The following is a 19,559-nucleotide window of genomic DNA, read 5'->3' as shown; positions in this document are numbered from 1 at the left end:
GACCCCCTTCCGATCACCTCCCCAGTGCATTGATTGCATCTATTTTCCCCTCTAACCACCCCCTGAGACACCCATCAATCACCTCCTGTCACCCCCCTAGCACTCCTATCCATCAGATCAGGCCCAATACAACCTGTCATCTAAAAAGCCACCCTGCTTATGACCGGTTCCACAAAATTCGCCCCCTCATAGACCACCTGTCATCAAAATTTGCAGATGCTTATACCCCTGAACAGTCATTTTGAGACATTTGGTTTCCAGACTACTCACGGTTTTGGGCCCGTAAAATGCCAGGGCGGTATAGGAACCCCACAAGTGACCCCATTTTAGAAAAAAAGACACCACAAGGTATTCTGTTAGGTGTATGACGAGTTCATAGAAGATTTTATTTTTTGTCAAAAGTTAGCGGAAATTGATTTTTATTGGGTTTTTTTCACAAAGTGTCATTTTTCACTAACTTGTGACAAAAAATAAAATCTTCTATGAACTCGCCATACACCTAACGTAATACCTTGGGGTGTCTTCTTTCTAAAATGGGGTCACTTGTGGGGTTCCTATACTGCCCTGGCATTTTAGGGGCCCTAAACCGCGAGGAGTAGTCTAGAAAACAAATGCCTCAAAATGACCCGTGAATAGGACGTTGGGCCCCTTAGCGCACCTAGGCTGCAAAAAAGTGTCACACATGTGGTACCGCCGTACTCAGGAAAAGTAGTATAATGTGTTTTGGGGTGTATTTTTACACATACCCATGCTGGGTGGGAGAAATTTCTATGTAAATGGTCAATTGTGTGTAAAACAAATCAAACAATTGTCATTTACAGAGATATTTCTCCCACTTAGCATGGGTATGTGTAAAAATACACCCCAAAACACATTATACTACTTCTCCTGAGTACGGCGGTACCACATGTGTGGCACTTTTTTACACCCTAAGTACGCTAAGGGGCCCAAAGTCCAATGAGTACCTTTAGGATTTCACAGGTCATTTTGCGACATTTGGTTTCAAGACTACTCCTCACGGTTTAGGGCCCCTAAAATGCCAGGGCAGTATAGTAACCCCACAAATGACCCCATTTTAGAAAGAAGACACCCCAAGGTATTCCGTTAGGAGTATGGTGAGTTCATAGAAGATTTTATTTTTTGTCAAAAGTTAGCGGAAAATTGATTTTTATTGTTTTTTTCACAAAGTGTCATTTTCCACTAACTTGTGACAAAAAATAAAATCTTCTATGAACTCACCATACTCCTAACGGAATACCTTGGGGTGTCTTCTTTCTAAAATGGGGTCATTTGTGGGGTTCCTATACTGAACTGGCATTTTAGGGGCCCTAAACCGTGAGGAGTAGTCTGGAAATCAAATTTCGCAAAATGACCTGTGAAATCCTAAAGGTACTCATTGGACTTTGGGCCCTTTAGCGCAGTTAGGGTGCAAAAAAGTGCCACACATGTGGTATTGCCATACTCGGGAGAAGTAGTACAATGTGTTTTGGGGTGTATTTTTACACATACCCATGCTGGGTGGGAGAAATACCTCTGTAAATGACAATCTTTTGATTTTTTTACACACAATTGTCCATTTACAGAGTTATTTCTCCCACCCAGCATGGGTATGTGTAAAAATACACCCCAAAACACATTGTACTACTTCTCCCGAGTACGGCGATACCACATGTGTGGCACTTTTTTGCACCCTAACTGCGCTAAAGGGCCCAAAGTCCAATGAGTAACTTTAGGATTTCACAGGTCCTTTTGCGGAATTTGATTTCCAGACTACTCCTCACGGTTTAGGGCCCCTAAAATGCCAGGGCAGTATAGGAACCCCACAAATGACCCCATTTTAGAAAGAAGACACCTCAAGGTATTCCGTTAGGAGTATGGTGAGTTCATAGAAGATTTTATTTTTTGTCACAAGTTAGTGGAAAATGACACTTTGTGAAAAAAACAATAAAAATCAATTTTCCGCTAACTTTTGACAAAAAATAAAATCTTCTATGAACTCACCATACTCCTAACGGAATACCTTGGGGTGTCTTCTTTCTAAAATGGGGTCATTTGTGGGGTTCCTATACTGCCCTGGCATTTTAGGGGCCCTAAACCGTGAGGAGTAGTCTGGAAATCAAATTCCGCAAAATGACTTGTGAAATCCTAAAGGTACTCATTGGACTTTGGGCCCTTTAGCGCAGTTAGGGTGCAAAAAAGTGCCACACATGTGGTATCGCCGTACTCGGGAGAAGTAGTACAATGTGTTTTGGGGTGTATCTTTACACCTACCCATGCTGGGTGGGAGAAATAACTCTGTAAATGGACAATTGTGTGTAAAAAAAATGAAAAAATTGTCATTTACAGAGATATTTCTCCCACCCAGCATGGGTATGTGTAAAAATACACCCCAAAACACATTCTACTACTTCTCTTGAGTACGGCAATACCACATGTGTGGCACTTTTTTGCAGCCTAACTGCGCTAAGGGGCCCAAAGTCCAATGAGCACCTTTAGGCTTTACAGGGGTGCTTACAAATTAGCACCCCCCAAAATGCGAGGACAGTAAACACACCCCACAAATGACCCCATTTTGGAAAGTAGACACTTCAAGGTATTCAGAGAGGGGCATGGTGAGTCCGTGGCAGATTTCATTTTTTTTTGTCGCAAGTTAGAAGAAATGGATTCTTTTTTTTTTTCTTTTTTTTTGTCACAAAGTGTCATTTTCCGCTTACTTGTGACAAAAAATAATATCTTCTATGAACTCACTATGCCTCTCAGTGAATACTTTGGGATGTCTTCTTTCCAAAATGGGGTCATTTGGGGGGTATTTATACTATCCTGGAATTCTAGCCCCTCATGAAACATGACAGGGGGTCAGAAAAGTCATAGATGCTTGAAAATGGCAAAATTCACTTTTTGCACCATAGTTTGTAAACGCTATAACTTTTACCCAAACCAATAAATATACACTGAATGGTTTTTCTTTTATCAAAAACATGTTTGTCCACATTTTTCGCGCTGCATGTATACAGAAATTTTACTTTATTTGAAAATTGTCAGCACAGAAAGTTAAAAAAATCATTTTTTTGCCAAAATTCATGTCTTTTTTGATGAATATAATAAAAAGTAAAAATCGCAGGAGCAATCAAATAGCACCAAAAGAAAGCTTTATTAGTGACAAGAAAAGGAGCCAAAATTCATTTAGGTGGTAGGTTGTATGAGCGAGCAATAAACCGTGAAAGCTGCAGTGGTCTGAATGGAAAAAAAGTGGCCGGTCCTTAAGGGGTAGAAAGACTGTGGTCCTCAAGTGGTTAAAAATAAATAAATTGTACACTATGGTACTCCCTACCTCCACCCATTAGGGCAGCCCCCTCCTTCAATATCTTCAAGAAGGCCCTCAAAACTCACCTTTTCACTGGCCTACCACCCCTCACAAGTGCTCTAAACCCACAGCTGAACTCTGGTCCCCTACCTCTCCCTCTAGATTGTAAGCCTTTGGGCAGGGTTCTCCTCCTTTTGTGTCCTACCTGATCATGCACCTCCATTACTGTGAACCCATGCTATGCATCTGAGTGAACCTAATTTTCCTAATCTCCATGCTCCATCCAGTAACTGACTAAGCATTACCTTGTACTCATACTGTGCTGCATGATCTGGTTTTCATGTTTTCCTGTATTGTCATATTGCTGTATGTCACCCCTAAACATTGTCTGTAACCTAAACTAATGTCCAGCGCTGCGTAATATGTTGGCGCTTTATAAATACAATAAATAAATAAATGATTCCCAATTACTTTAATACCAAGGACTTTTTGTCTCCCTTTTGTCTTTTTTCCCGCTCTCTTCTCCCGTTACCCTCGTTGCAGCGGCAGCTCCTCCGTTTGAATCCCCCGCCGCAGGGGACTTCGGAAGTGAAGTCACAGACAATCAGCTCCATACTGCGCATGTTCGCGCTTGCGCAGTATGGAGCGGCTCATCTTCAGGAGCACTTGGGTTTCTGTTCTCCCCATGCGGCGGGGAATTAGAGCAGTATACGACCACATTGGTTACATTCTGGTACGGGGAGCCAGCACTGGAACAAGGACTGGGAGAGGAACGGGAAGGCTCTATAGGACCCAGAGCCTTCCCTCTCCATAGGTAAGTATCTAGCTTATTATTGGGGGAACCAATTCTAATTCACTTAGTTACTGCAGTTACCTGAATGTGCCAAACTAGCAAGATGCAAAAATTTGCGTTCAGTTTTATTGCATGTCGATACATACTACATGTTTCAGGCTCCGCCCTTCATCACCTGATGAAGGGCAGAGCCCGAAACATGTAGTGTGTATCGATATACAATAAAACTGAACGCAAGTTCTTGCCTGTGGAGTGCCTCCTTCTACTGTATCTTGTAGCACTGTGTGGAGCAGAGGTGGTGCACCTGCCTGGAGGAGTTGCACCGGCAATTACTCTCCCAACTGAGGATTAAGCTAACAGAGTAAGGTTCAGTCAAGCAATTACAAGATGCAAAAATGCCTGATTTTTTTTAGGGTGGGGGGGGGGGGGGGGCAGAATTACAATTTCTGATCAATTAATCCAAGGCCGTTAAGTCAGTACAAAAATCATCCGACTCCAACTCCTCAGTTTATGAAACCACCGACTCCTCCTCCACAGCCCTGAATTGATCGAGTGCATTTGATTACCAGCACCTGGCTGCTGACACTATGGAAATGGTGAGGGTTAGTTTGCAATATGAACGCAAATCGTGTCATGATTTTGAAACGATTTGTGCTGTGATTCCCGTTCCACAGTATCGCCCCTAAAGCGCTGCACGAAGCACATTTGCAATTTATGTAAATAACAAACGCTGTAGGGAGAATGATGGCATAGGGATACATTAGCAAAACATCAAAAAGAACTTGCGCACACTCATGCAAATCCTCATGCGAATCCACTTACGAAAAATCATGCAGCAATCAATGCTGTCCCTACAGCTAAGTTAAAAGCTGGGATCTTCGTTACAAGAATAAAGTCTCTTGCGTAGTCGCATACACCGCGTAGAGGTAGCGCAGTGTCGTAGGTGTCCTAACTCTGGCCCTGTAACATGCACAGCACAAACATGCACGCATTCAGCGCATCAAAACCTATCTAAGGATTAGGAGCACTTATCCTTAACGTCCTCTCCTGGGACAGATAGTGCATCCAACTAATCCTGCAAGGGAGCTGCTAGTACCTGCATATGTGCCATGCTAACACACCAGCAAGCTGTTTGTTAAGATCACTAATAGGGGAAGAAGGAGAGCACTAGAAAGCATGGATTTTGTGTGTTTTAATAGGGATACATTAGCCTCATAGCAGTGATGTTATACTGCACGGGGCACATTAGGGTTATTCAAGGCTCCGGCTGCAGGACCCTGAATGACTTCTCTATCCGAGTTGCGATGATTAAGAGGGGGAATAGTATTGTACATCGCAGGGGATTGGAGCAGCAGCAGCAGGGCGAGTCATCAATCTTCTCACCCTGTGCCCAGCTCCCCGGCAGAGTACCTATCCGTACACCTGAAAAGCGCCCCAGTGTGAAAGGGCCCTTAGGCCTTGTTCACATTACAAATCGCAAGCGCTTTGGATTTGGTGAGCACTTTTCAAAGCGCTTTTATCTGCACTTTCCGCTTAGAAAAGCTTTTTTTCTAAGCGGTTTTGCTCAGCGATTACTTTTTTCACTACCTGACGTCAGTCAGGAAGTGAATTCTTTGACCCGGAAATGAATAAATACAATGTATTTATTCATTAAAGCGCTCGGGAAATCGCTATTCAAAGTGCTTTTTCAAGCGCATTGCGATTTCCCTATACTTTCTATTGAACACAAATGCTCCAAAAATGGTGCAGGAGCCGCATTTGCGATTCAACAGAAAGCAGATCGCTTACTTATGCGAGAACACTCTAATAAGCGACCATTGCACTAGCGCTTTTAAAGGGAACTAGAGACGAAGCACCATCATGTATTTTACCATATATATCAGTGGGAACATTAGAGAAACACCTACCCTGCTCTCTGTTTCATTCTTCACTGCTCAGCCTGCTTGTTAGCAGCCCTGATGAGCATTCAGTCTGGCTTTGCTCAGTGATCATTATAGCTGAGTCTCTCTTGTCTGATGTCTTTTCAAGCCCAAGCCTGCCCCCTTCTGGCTCTGCTATAATGGGTCAGCTATAATGATTCCTGAGCAAAGCCAGACTGAATGCTCAGTTGGGGATTTTAGCAGGCCTGATAACAAGCAGGCTGAGCAGTAAAGGATAAAACAGAGAGCAGGGTAGCTGTTTTCTGTAACGTTCCCATTGATATATATGGTAAAATACATGAGGGTGCTTCATCTCTGGTTCACTTTAAGGTGAGTTTTAAATCACCAGCGCTTAAAAAAAAAAAAAAAAAAAGAGCACAATCGCTCTTAAAGTTAACCTAAAGCCTAGAAAAAAAATGAGGTTAACTCACCTGGGGCTTCCCTCAGCCCCCTGCAGCCGATCGGTGCCCTCGCAGCTCTGGTCCGATGCTTCTGGACCCGCCGGCGACGACTTCCGGTTTCGCCGTCACCGGCCGACAGGCATGGGAACGCGAGTGATTGTTCGCCCCCTATGCTGCTATTGCGGCCTCCTTGCCTCACTCGCGTTCCCATGCCTGTCGGCCGGTGACGGCCAAACCGGAAGTGTTCGCCGGCGGGTCCAGAAGCATCGGACCGGAGCTGCGAGGGCACCGATCGGCTGCAGGGGGCTGAGGGAAGCCCCAGGTGAGTTAATCTCATTTTTTTTTCTAGGCTTTAGGTTCACTTTAAGGTGGCCACACACCATACAATTTTTTAAATATCTGTTCAATTTACTGCTAGTAACATTTCAACAATATGACCAATGTACCACACACGTATGTTAAATTTTTCCCCAATTATTATAAAAATGATTGGAAAATTGCTAGGGTGTGTGTATTAATAAATTGACAATCTAACACACACCATACAATCTTTAGAAAGATTGAAGAAAAATATCTGGCATTCCGGATCGATAAAAATCAAACAAAATGGGAAATCCGATCGGATTTTTCAGTCGAATGAAAAAAAAAAAGCTTTCTTTTTTTGGGAGATCTGATCGTTTTTATCTAATTGCTGTAAAATCAGATCATTTTATTGTATCGTGTGTGGCCGCCTAACATGTCCTAAGGTTTTGCTAAGCTTCATTTTTCACACACTGCTCCTAAATTTTGGCAGTCATTCCTTAACAAATAATGACACAGGGTAATATGTCATGTGCTGAGTACATCGCAGGTTGTATTTACATCTTTTCAAGACTTGAGAAGGATCACGTGTATTGTTTGATTATCATTCTTACGTCCTGATAAGGAAAACCTTACAGAGAGGGTATAAAGGGGGAGAAGCAAGAGGAGAGACGGATGAGACGGGTGTGAGTGAGAAGGGAGTGCACAGAAAATACACGGTCATAAATAGCATACACAAATCAACGTACGATCTGTCAATATGTGTACACTATCCTTTGCTCTATGTTCATATAAGTAGACCGAGGAGGGTGATCAGCTGACACCATTATATCATAATAATAGCAGAAGGAAGGAAGTCAGTGCAGCAAGCCACACACAGGGGGTCACTCAGTGCAGCACCTACACACGGGGAGTCAGTGCAGCACCTATACACAGGAAGTCAGTGCAGCACCTATACACAGGAAGTCAGTGCAGCACCTATACACAGGGAGTCAGTGCAGCACCTATACACAGGGAGTCAGTGCAGCACCTATACACAGGGGGTCAGTACAGCACCTATACACAGGGAGTCAGTGCAGCACCTATACACAGGGAGTCAGTGCAGCACCTACACAGGGGGTCACTCAGTGCAGCACCTACACACAGGGGGTCAGTGCAGCAGCCATACACAGGGGGTCACTCAGTGCAGCACCTACACACAGGGAGTCAGTGCAGCACCTATACACAGGGAGCCAGTGCCGCACCTATACACAGGGAGCCAGTGCCGCACCTATACACAGGGAGTCAGTGCCGCACCTATACACAGGGAGTCAGTGCAGCACCTACACACAGGGAGTCAGTGCCGCACCTATACACAGGGAGTCAGTGCCGCACCTATACACAGGGAGTCAGTGCCGCACCTATACACAGGGAGTCAGTACAGCCCCTATACACAGGGGGTCAGTGCAGCACCTATACACAGGGAGTCAGTGCCGCACCTATACACAGGGAGTCAGTGCAGCACCTATACACAGGGAGTCAGTGCCGCACCTATACACAGGGAGTCAGTGCAGCACCTACACACAGGGAGTCAGTGCAGCACCTATACACAGGGAGTCAGTGCAGCACCTATACACAGGGAGTCAGTGCAGCACCTACACACAGGGAGTCAGTGCAGCACCTACACACAGGGAGTCAGTGCAGCACCTACACACAGGGAGTCAGTACAGCACCTATACACAGGGGGTCAGTGCAGCAGCCATACACAGGGGGTCACTCAGTGCAGCACCTATACACAGGGAGTCAGTGCAGCCCCTATACACAGGGAGCCAGTGCAGCCCCTATACACAGGAAGTCAGTGCAGCCCCTATACACAGGGAGTCAGTGCAGCACCTATACACAGGGGGTCAGTGCAGCAGCTATACACAGGGAGTCAGTGCAGCACCTATACACAGGGAGTCAGTGCAGCACCTATACACAGGGTGTCAGTGCAGCACCTATACACAGGGAGTCAGTGCAGCACCTATACACAGGGAGTCAGTGCAGCACCTATACACAGGGGGTCCGTGCAGCACCTATACACAGGGGGTCACTCAGTGCAGCACCTATACACAGGGAATCAGTGCAGCCCCTATACACAGGGAGCCAGTGCAGCCCCTATACACAGGAAGTCAGTGCAGCCCCTATACACAGGGAGTCAGTGCAGCACCTATACACAGGGGGTCAGTGCAGCAGCTATACACAGGGAGTCAGTGCAGCACCTATACACAGGGAGTCAGTGCAGCACCTATACACAGGGTGTCAGTGCAGCAGCTATACACAGGGAGTCAGTGCAGCACCTATACACAGGGAGTCAGTGCAGCACCTATACACAGGGAGTCAGTGCAGCACCTATACACAGGGTGTCAGTGCAGCAGCTATACACAGGGGGTCTGTGCAGCACCTATACACAGGGGGTCACTCAGTGCAGCACCTATACACAGGGAGTCAGTGCAGCCCCTATACACAGGGAGCCAGTGCAGCCCCTATACACAGGAAGTCAGTGCAGCCCCTATACACAGGGAGTCAGTGCAGCACCTATACACAGGGGGTCAGTGCAGCAGCTATACACAGGGAGTCAGTGCAGCACCTATACACAGGGAGTCAGTGCAGCACCTATACACAGGGTGTCAGTGCAGCAGCTATACACAGGGAGTCAGTGCAGCACCTATACACAGGGAGTCAGTGCAGCACCTATACACAGGGTGTCAGTGCAGCACCTATACACAGGGAGTCAGTGCAGCACCTATACACAGGGAGTCAGTGCAGCACCTATACACAGGGGGTCCGTGCAGCACCTATACACAGGGGGTCAGTGCAGCACCTATACACAGGGGGTCAGTGCAGCACCTATACACAGGGGGTCAGTGCAGCACCTATACACAGGGGGTCAGTGCAGCACCTATACACAGGGAGTCCGTGCAGCACCTATACACAGGGAGTCAGTGCAGCACCTACACACAGGGAGTCAGTGCAGCACCTACACACAGGGAGTCAGTGCAGCACCTACACACAGGGAGTCAGTGCAGCACCTATACACAGGGGGTCAGTGCAGCACCTATACACAGGGAGTCAGTGCAGCACCTATACACAAGGGGTCCGTGCAGCCCCTATACACAGGGAGTCAGTGCAGCACCTATACACAGGGGGCCCGTGCAGCCCCTATACACAGGGAGCCAGTCAGTGCAGCCCCTATACACAGGGTGTCAGTGCAGCCCCTATACACAGGGAGCCAGTCAGTGCAGCCCCAATACACAGGGTGTCAGTGCAGCCCCTATACACAGGGTGTCAGTGCAGCCCCTATACACAGGGAGTCAGTGCAGCCACTATACACAGGGAGTCAGTGCAGCCACTATACACAGGGAGTCAGTGCAGCCACTATACACAGGGAGTCAGTGCAGCCACTATACACAGGGAGTCAGTGCAGCCACTATACACAGGGAGTCAGTGCAGCCCATATACACAGGGAGTCAGTGCAGCCCCTATACACAGGGAGCCAGTCAGTGCAGCCCCTATACACAGGGAGTCAGTGCAGCCCCTATACACAGGGAGCCAGTCAGTGCAGCCCCTATACACAGGGAGCCAGTGCAGGCCCTATACACAGGGAGCACCTACAAAAAGAATGTCAAGTCATAGGAGAACCTACACATAGCCTGTCAGTCACAGGAGAACCTACACATAGCCTGTCAGTCATAGGAGCACCTCCACATAGCCTGTCAGTCATAGGAGCACCTCCACATAGCCTGTCAGTCATAGGAGCACCTCCACATAGCCTGTCAGTCATAGGAGCACCTCCACATAGCCTGTCAGTCATAGGAGCACCTCCACATTGCCTGTCAGTCATAGGAGCACCTCCACATTGCCTGTCAGTCATAGGAGAACCTCCACATAGCCTGTCAGTCATAGGAGCACCTACACATAGGGCAAGGTTCACAAAGCCATGTTTTTCCGTGCGCAATCGAAAATGTTCGCGTGAAACCGGTTGCGGTTTGCGCAAAAATTCGTGATTGCGCACAAAAACCATTACGCGCGTTGTAGCGTGCACAATATGCTAGCGCAACCGTGATAAGAGTTATCATGGCTTTGTGAATTGAGCCCATAGAGTGTCAGTCATAGGAGCACCTCCACATAGCCTGTCAGTCATAGGAGCACCTCCACATAGACTGTCAGTCATAGGAGCACCTCCACATAGCCTGTCAGTCATAGGAGCACCTCCACATAGCCTGTCAGTCATAGGAGCACCTCCACATAGCCTGTCAGTCATAGGAGCACCTCCACATAGCCTGTCAGTCATAGGAGCACCTCCACATAGCCTGTCAGTCATAGGAGCACCTCCACATAGCCTGTCAGTCATAGGAGCACCTCCACATAGCCTGTCAGTCATAGGAGCACCTCCACATAGCCTGTCAGTCTTAGGAGCACCTCCACATTGCCTGTCAGTCATAGGAGCACCTCCACATTGCCTGTCAGTCATAGGAGCACCTCCACATTGCCTGTCAGTCATAGGAGCACCTCCACATAGCCTGTCAGTCATAGGAGCACCTCCACATTGCCTGTCAGTCATAGGAGCACCTCCACATTGCCTGTCAGTCATAGGAGCACCTCCACATAGACTGTCAGTCATAGGAGCACCTCCACATAGACTGTCAGTCATAGGAGCACCTCCACATAGACTGTCAGTCATAGGAGCACCTCCACATAGACTGTCAGTCATAGGAGCAGCTCCACATAGCCTGTCGGTCATAGGAGCACCTACACATAGACTGTCAGTCATAGGAGCACCTCCACATAGCGTGTCAGTCATAGGAGCACCTCCACATAGACTGTCAGTCATAGGAGCACCTCCACATAACTGTCAGTCATAGGAGCAGCTCCGCATAGCCTGTCAGTCATAGGAGCACCTCCACATAGACTGTCAGCCATAGGAGCACCTCCACATAGCCTGTCAGTCATAGGAGCACCTCCACATAGCGTGTCAGTCATAGGAGCACCTCCACATAGCCTGTCAGTCATAGGAGCAGCTCCACATAGCCTGTCAGTCATAGGAGCACCTACACATAGACTGTCAGTCATAGGAGCAACTCCACATAGCGTATCAGTCATAAGAGCACCTCCACATAGCCTGTCAGTCATAGGAGCACCTCCACATTGCCTGTCAGTCATAGGAGCACCTCCACATTGCCTGTCAGTCATAGGAGCACCTCCACATAGACTGTCAGTCATAGGAGCACCTCCACATAACCGTCAGTCATAGGAGCACCTCCACATAGCCTGTCAGTCATAGGAGCACCTCCACATAGACTGTCAGTCATAGGAGCACCTCCACATAGACTGTCAGTCATAGGAGCACCTCCACATAGCCTGTCAGTCATAGGAGCAGCTCCGCATAGCCTGTCAGTCATAGGAGCACCTCCACATAGCCTGTCAGTCATAGGAGCACCTCCACATAGACTGCCAGTCAGAAATACACAGACACACAGAATGCAAGTAACCTATAAGCAGCCAACACTTCCTCATCTATAAGCACTATCTGTCACTACACTCTGTATTCCCTCAGTCCAGCCAGCCGCACAGTAGGAGATATACGAGATTCATGGTTGATACCGACTAGCAGCACGATTCCAGATCTCACATGAAACTGTAACCTTAGGACTTAACCACATGGATGATTTTAATCTCCTGCCACGAGTAATCAAATTAATCAATGTTTGCAGATGAGATCATACGACTAAATAGCCCAGAGGCATGAAATTACAAATATCCCAGCAGTACAGCAGCGCTACATTAAATCCCACATCGGCCCTGTATACTGCTGGCCAACTACAAAGCCCAGCATTTCTTGGAGGTCAGTGATCGTACTTTACACTACACAACATCAGTCTATTAACACATACAACGCCTGCTAGTATTAAAATAAAGCTGTGTGGTTTCGTAAGAATTGATGTAAATATTGGAGTATTTTTTGCGGTCATCAGCTTCATATTACTGTCCTGCCAGCTCTCTCGTTTACAAAACATTAAAATCAGAATGTGCTTCAAATAAGGAAAACTAACAACACTAGAAACCCAATGAAGTCTTCTGTGTAGTTTAGTCTGAACTTAAAGGGACTCCGAGCACCTCTCATGGGCATGCCTTTAAAGGGGAACTGAAGTAAGAGGTATACGGAGGCTGCCATATTGATTTCCTATTAATCAATACCAGTTGCCTGGCAGCCCTGCTGGTCTATTTCTCTGCAGTAGTATCTGAATAACACCAGAAACAAGCATGCAGCTAGTCTTGTCAGATCTGACTTTAAAGTCTAAAAAACCTGATCTGCTGCATGCTTGTTCAGGGGCTATGGCTAATAGTATTAGAGGCAGAGGATCAGCAGGGCTGCCAGGCAACTGGTTTTGCTTAAAAGGAAATAAACATGGCATCCTCCATATACCTCTCTCTTCAGTTCCCCTTTAAGACTCCGACCAGTACTGCACTTAAAGATGCATACCTTTCTGTAGCTTGTGCTCTCCTCTTTCATTTGCTTCCTTGATATGCCGTTCTACACAAATAGTTTTCGTTCGATTTCAATTTAAAAATCGCGGCTGCAATCTTGGCTATGTTATAACTTCTGGGTCACCCATGTCTTCTCTGTTAGAGAAGTGCACCCATCACTGAATGAAGCAGGAAGAGGAAATGACACACATGGCCATTGCAAGAGGCTCCTCCAGAGGGGTCATAGCACAACTTTGTTGGAAATCGTCTGGCTTAAAGGCATGCCTATGACAGGTGCTCGGAGTACCTTTAAACGAGGGTGTCCTCAGACCTGTGACATAACAGAAAATGGTCTTGATTCACTAAGTTGCGCTGCTAAAGCAGTGCAGCTTAGTGACAGCAGGGAGTGTTATAATGCCCATGCGCATGCTATGCAGCCATAGAGTGCGCAGTTAAAGTACAGAAGGCTCAGATAGTTTAAAGAGCGCTTCGTTTTACTTAACGAGCACTCCACTGAACCCGCCCTGGTGGCCGGCGGGTCCGGTAGCCTCAAAGTACGATAGTCCTGCACTTTGATTGGCCCAATAGCCTGACTGTCACCTGACTGTAGCAGCGCAGATTAGTGAATCAAGCCCCTTGTTCTTTAGGGGATACCTTTAATTACGGGCCTGTACACACTGAAAAACGCAAGCAAAAATCGCAAATGCATGTAGTTTTAAAAACACATTGTATGCGTTTTTAAAAACGCATGCGCTTTTGCCTGCGTTTTTGATGTGTTTGCGTTTTTCTTGTAATTGCTGATTGGCTAAAGAATCCTATGTTTTTTTTCTAGTTTGATTTCTGAAAAACACAATGGAATCGCATTGCGTTGCATTTTTTCATGTGTTTTTCAAGCGCTGCGCTTAAAAAAAAGCACAGCAGGCACTGCGATTGCGTTTTTCTAAAAATGCATCGCACCATTGTGTACAGGTCATCATGATTTTCATTATTTTTCAAAAGACCTTGCGATTTTAAAAACACAGCGCAAGCCTTTATGAGGATAGAAAAAGCGCATCGCACCAGTGTACAGGTCTTTATGATTTTCATGATTTTTCAAAAGACCTTTCTATTAAAAAACGCATGCGATTTGAAAAGCGGAGCACAAGCGCAGCAGTGTGTACATGCCCTAACTGTACAAGTGCCCCCGGGGGGGTATTTACCTCGGGAGGGGGAAGCCACTGGATCCTAATGAGGCTTCCTCATCCTCCTGTGTATCCTCATCCTCCTGTGTATCCTCATCCAGCCATGGCTCCTGCTGAACAAGCGTGCAGGAGCAGTAGCACCTGCAGCACGAGGTGATATTTACTTTAGGGATCCAGCACAGGCCATCCTCTCCCTTGGGCTGCAGGGGAAATAGCCTCGCCCAATTGGGTTTGCTCTGCTGCACAGGTGTGAAATGCCTGTGCAGTAGCCAGGGCTGTGGAGTCCTAACAAAAATCATCCGATTCCAACTCCGATTCCAGGTACCCAAAATTGCTCAGACTCCACAGCCCTGGCAGTTTCATAAATTCCCTCAGGCTCGGCGGGAAATGCCAAACCTAATGGCTACGTGCTGCTGCGCAGTGTGGCTGCGCTCATTCCCGGACAAGTGTGCGGCTACGCAAGCCCTTGTCGAAGAGGTTCATGGTCCCAGCACTAGATCAGTGGAGGCGAGGAAGTAGAGGTTTCCTTCTACTGAGGTAAGTATCTATTTGGGGCACGTTATTCCCTGTAATAAAAAAAAAAAAATTCCCCTGGGGGGTCCTCACCTCGGTAGGAGGAAGCCTCTGGACCCTATCGAAGCTTCCCCCATCCTCCTGTGTCCCACTGCGGTCTCGCTGCAGCCCACTGAATGCACAGCTGACAATTTGACAGGCTGTGCAATATTTACCTCTCCCTCTTCTAGTGGGGGGGTGGGGGGGCACTGTTGCGGCTCTCGGCTTGGAAATAGGCGGAAATAGCCGATCTCAGTTGGGTCCGCTCTACTACGCAGGCGCAGTAGAAGGATGTTTTTGCCATTGCGGTGCAATGCGACCCCCGGATCGTGCCGCAAAAAAGAAAAAATAAAATTTAAAAAACAGTGTGAAACCGGCCTTAAAGTTTCAAAAGCTTGCAAGGAAATCTTGTACAGTTAGCCAATAAAGTAATTATATGATCAAGTTCCTGGGTGCTACCTACAGTCCCATGTGTCCAGAACAGTGCAGGTCATGGACTAGCCCCCTCACCAACAGGTGTAGTGGAGATTTCCTTTAAAAGCATATTCGAGGGCCTAAAATCTCACTTGTAGGGCCCTTTTCACTGGCTGCATTTCAATTGCGTTTTTTGGATTACACACGATTTGCAGATTGCAAGGGCACCACGATTAACAAAGGTAATCGTGGTTCATTGGCCGAAAAAGGGCACCACGATTTATAGTGGTGTTTTTTTCCGCCGGTGCGCTTCGATATTTGGCCAATTGCAAATACGCTGCATTTTTTGTGCGTTTGCGATTGGCCTATAATGTTTCTTACAAGCGAAAATAGCAGCTAGAAATGTGTTCAGTGTAAATAGAGAAAACCCCGAGCTCACTGCAGCATGCTTGCCACACTGATCGCAGTTTCCAGTGGAAAAGAGCCCCAAGATGCAAGAAGTGTGATTTAGCCTTACACATACTAATTTATCAAGACAGCTTCAAGAATAGCTGGAAGACAAGTGAAGCAGTGACCCAAAGCAGCCAATCAGGTTTCAGGTACCAGATGAAAACAAAAACAAAAACAAAACAAAAAACTCTGGTTGCTCTGGGCAACTGTGCCACTTTTCTCCAATTCTCTTTTTACTGGTTAGAATAATTCAACTTCACTGATCTGTAGGCCTCATTCACTATTTAGTTGTTTTTTAATTTTCGTATGATTTTAGGTACAAATCTCTCATACTAAAGCTGCACCTAAAAAGGGTGAATAAACATGTCAGCTTCCATATCCCTCTCACCTCGGGTTCCCTTTGAAAAAGTATCTGGCTGTCATGCTGACTTGTATACTGGTTATGGGGTTAGTACCTCAAAAGGTGTTATAGAAACCAGCAGGAATGGCCCCTTCCATGTTCCTCTCACTTCAAGCTTCCTTTAAAGGAGAACTCTGCATCATTGTTTTAACGCAAGTGCATAAAAACTGCATCAAAAAATGCAAGCACCAAAATCATATGTGAAAAGTATCACCCTTCATACACAACACATATACACTGCATAATCCAGAGAAAGATGTGAATACCTCTGCACTTCACATAGCAGGTAGCCCCGGCGCCCCCGGTATTTAATGGTAAGTTAGGCGGGGGAGGGGTTAAGGGTTACGTTTTAAGAGTTACGCTTTAAACTCCGCGCCCAAATCAGCTTGCGGTGCTTTTGTATGCATGGGTAGAATATAAAAGTAATAATAATAATAATTATTATTATTATAACTACTATCAATATTATCATTATATAAAAAAAATGTAGTTAATTGCTAAAACTTACTCCAAATAGGTATTGTTGTAAATACAAAAAACAAAAAAAATATTATGATCATTATTACTACCACCACTTGTTTCTGCTACATTTGCAAAATATATGCAAAAAATGTTTAACACTTTGTGTCCTAGTTAAAGTGAACCAGAGACGAAGCACCCTCATGTATTTTACCATATATATCAGTGGGAACATCAGAGAAAAAACCTACCCTGCTCTCTGTTTCATTCTTCACTGCTCAGCTTGCTTGTTACCAGCCCTGTTAAAATCCCAAACTGAGCATTCAGTCTGGCTTTGCTCAGGAATCATTATAGCTGAGTCTGTCTTCTCTGATGTCTTTTCAAGCCCAAGCCTACCCCCTTCTGGCTCTGCTATAATGACTCAGCTATAATGATTCCTGAGCAAAGCCAGACTGAATGCTCAGTTAGGGATTTTATCAGGGCTGTTAACAAGCAGACTGAGCAGTGAAGAATGAAACAGAGAGCAGGGTAGGTGTTTTCTCTAAAGTTCCCACTGATATATTTGGTAAAATACATGAGGGTGATTCGTCTCTGGTTCACTTGTTCAGTAAGCCAGCACCTATTCAGTAAGGAGACCTTGGGCGAGACTCCCTAACACTGCTACTGCCTATAGAGCGCGTCCTAGTGGCTGCAGCTCTGGCGCTTTGAGTCCACCAGGAGAAAAGCGCAATATAAATGTTATCTGTCTTTTATGTTGAGTATTTGGCGTAAATATAAACAGCTACCAAATATGAGAACTAAATTTCTGGAGGGTATTAAGAAATAATAACAATTTGCTTTTGCAATAACCTCGGTGACTGAGGTTCATAGACACTGGAAGATCATCATCATTTGAAAGGAACGATGCATGAATGACAAAAGACCGTTGGGAACGATCGAGAACACAGGATGTTAAATGATAGACGCGGTGGACGGCAACAATGGTTTAACGATATTTGAACAATAAGATCGTTAAATGGTGCAGGATGTGATGAAACGGATAGAGCATTGGGGGAAGATGATGCGTTCGAAAACGCTACGCGATTCCGCCTTTTCAGCGCATTTCATGGACACACCAGTCTAACTGTTGCTGCACACACTGTCTTCAGAAAAACGATTATTTGCCAAAAGTGACCCATCAAGATGGTCTTTCAAAAATGCCCAAGATTGTCGCTGATCGGGAATTTCTGACCGCCATTCATAGATCATTAAACAACATATGGAAGATATTGGAGCAAACTATGACATTTCTCCGTGTGTACATAGCTCTCTCTAGCAATAAAGTTATGACAATCTCCCAAGTCATTCCTTATAATGCCTGGTACACACCATGCAATTCTTCGTCAGATTGACAGCTGAATCGATTATTTCTGATAAGTTCGATCTGATTTCCGATTGTTTATCTGATCGATTTTCCAATCCCTTCTATACAAAATCTATCAGAAAAAAACGATCAGAAATTAGATCGGACCTGTCATAAATAATCGATTCGACTGTCAATCTGACCGAAAATTTAATTGTGTGTGATCGTTCAGAAGAATGATCGGGAATCAAATCTGGCCTGTTGGAAATAATCGATTCGACCATCAATCTGACGGAAAATTGTATCGTGTGTAATCGATCAGAAAAATGATCGGAAATCAGATTGGGGCTGTCGGAAATAATCGATTCATCTGTCAATCTGACAGTGTGTGTACCAAGTGAAAGGTCCTGTATGTAATGCCTGATGCAATTTCCCATGAATTCAACAGGTCGCAACGATAATTGCCGACTGCTCCAATCAGGTTTCCGATCAATTTTGTGCAGAAGCGATTGGAAAATCTGTTTGGACCTGTCAGAAATGATCGATTCGACCAGTCGATCTGACAGGAAATAGCATGGTGAGTACCAGTCATAACATTCCCAGTCCAGGCTGGTGCTCAGGGACAGAATATCCTGCACCCTTCTGCACTCCATTCAGACTGTCTATAACTTGGCAATGAAGTACTCCAGCTCTCATGTCACAGCAGAGGAGGTCACAGCTCCCAGCTAAGTCCCATAACAACTTAGAAGTATCTGATCCCTCCACTGACCGCAGGAGAAAGTTTCCTGGCAGTGTAACTTCAGCCATGGATATCAGGAGCTCAGGCAGAGAATGTGAAAGTAGCTGGCTATCCTTCCCAGCCTGCAGCTCCGGATCCCCCCTTCCTTGTCCCCCCTCCATACACTCCAGATCACATCCCATCCACAGGAAAGCGCATGCATGGCAGGAAGAGTGCAAGCTTCTCTGCCAACCTACCCTGTGCACAGCTGTACGCCTGGCTGGCTCCGGGCTGCAGGTTCTGGAGGGCTGCAGGCAGTTGTGCTGATCAGCGGGCTCCGGGGTCAGCTGTCAGCCGGGACGTGCTGCTCTCCCTGCAGGCTTATCCGGGCTGCGGCCAGTGCAGCGCTCCCGTCCCGAACTCCTGCTGCTGCCGCTGCTGCTGCGCTCAGGGTGAGGCTACGAGGCTCGGCTCCTGCTTGCCAGCCTGTTACTTACTAGTGGGGAAGCAGCAGCCTGGTGCGTGTCACTTGGCTGCGGAGCCTCCAGGCGCCCTCCAGAGGAAGGCAGGGGGTACTGCAGCCCGGAAGACCTGCAGGAGATACACAAGTGCTGTATTGACTCTCCAAGTGCTGTAGGGCAAAGTTGCTGAGAGGTTTTCTGCTCTGACTTGTACTGTATATAGTTGCAATCTCACCAAATAAAAGTAATGGTGGTTTTCAGAAAACGTCCACCTTCGCTATGAAATGGCTGTTAATAAAGTTGGATAATTAAATATTTTTTGATGCTATTAGAAATGATCTTGTCACTTGCAGCAAGTTAAGAATGTACTAATATAGGG

At 46.3% G+C, this 19,559-nt stretch overlaps 1 protein-coding gene across 5 annotated transcripts in view; it reads right to left on the bottom strand.

Moving 5' to 3' along the window:
- The window catches only part of GHR (growth hormone receptor), a 496,455-nt gene extending 477,252 nt beyond the window's left edge, over positions 1-19,203 (bottom strand). For all 5 annotated transcript variants that reach the window (XM_068251067.1, XM_068251022.1, XM_068251070.1 and 2 more), the window contains exon 1: positions 18,977-19,203. The gene's annotated coding sequence lies outside the window, so the exon portion shown is untranslated. The remainder of the gene's footprint in view (positions 1-18,976) is intronic.
- Positions 19,204-19,559: the final 356 nt, after the last annotated feature.

This window comes from Hyperolius riggenbachi, chromosome 1 (assembly GCF_040937935.1).
Source record: "Hyperolius riggenbachi isolate aHypRig1 chromosome 1, aHypRig1.pri, whole genome shotgun sequence".
NCBI classification, from domain to species: domain Eukaryota; kingdom Metazoa; phylum Chordata; class Amphibia; order Anura; family Hyperoliidae; genus Hyperolius; species Hyperolius riggenbachi.
The sequence above is the reverse complement of the archived record's forward strand: the minus strand, read 5'-3'. Positions and strand labels throughout refer to the sequence as shown.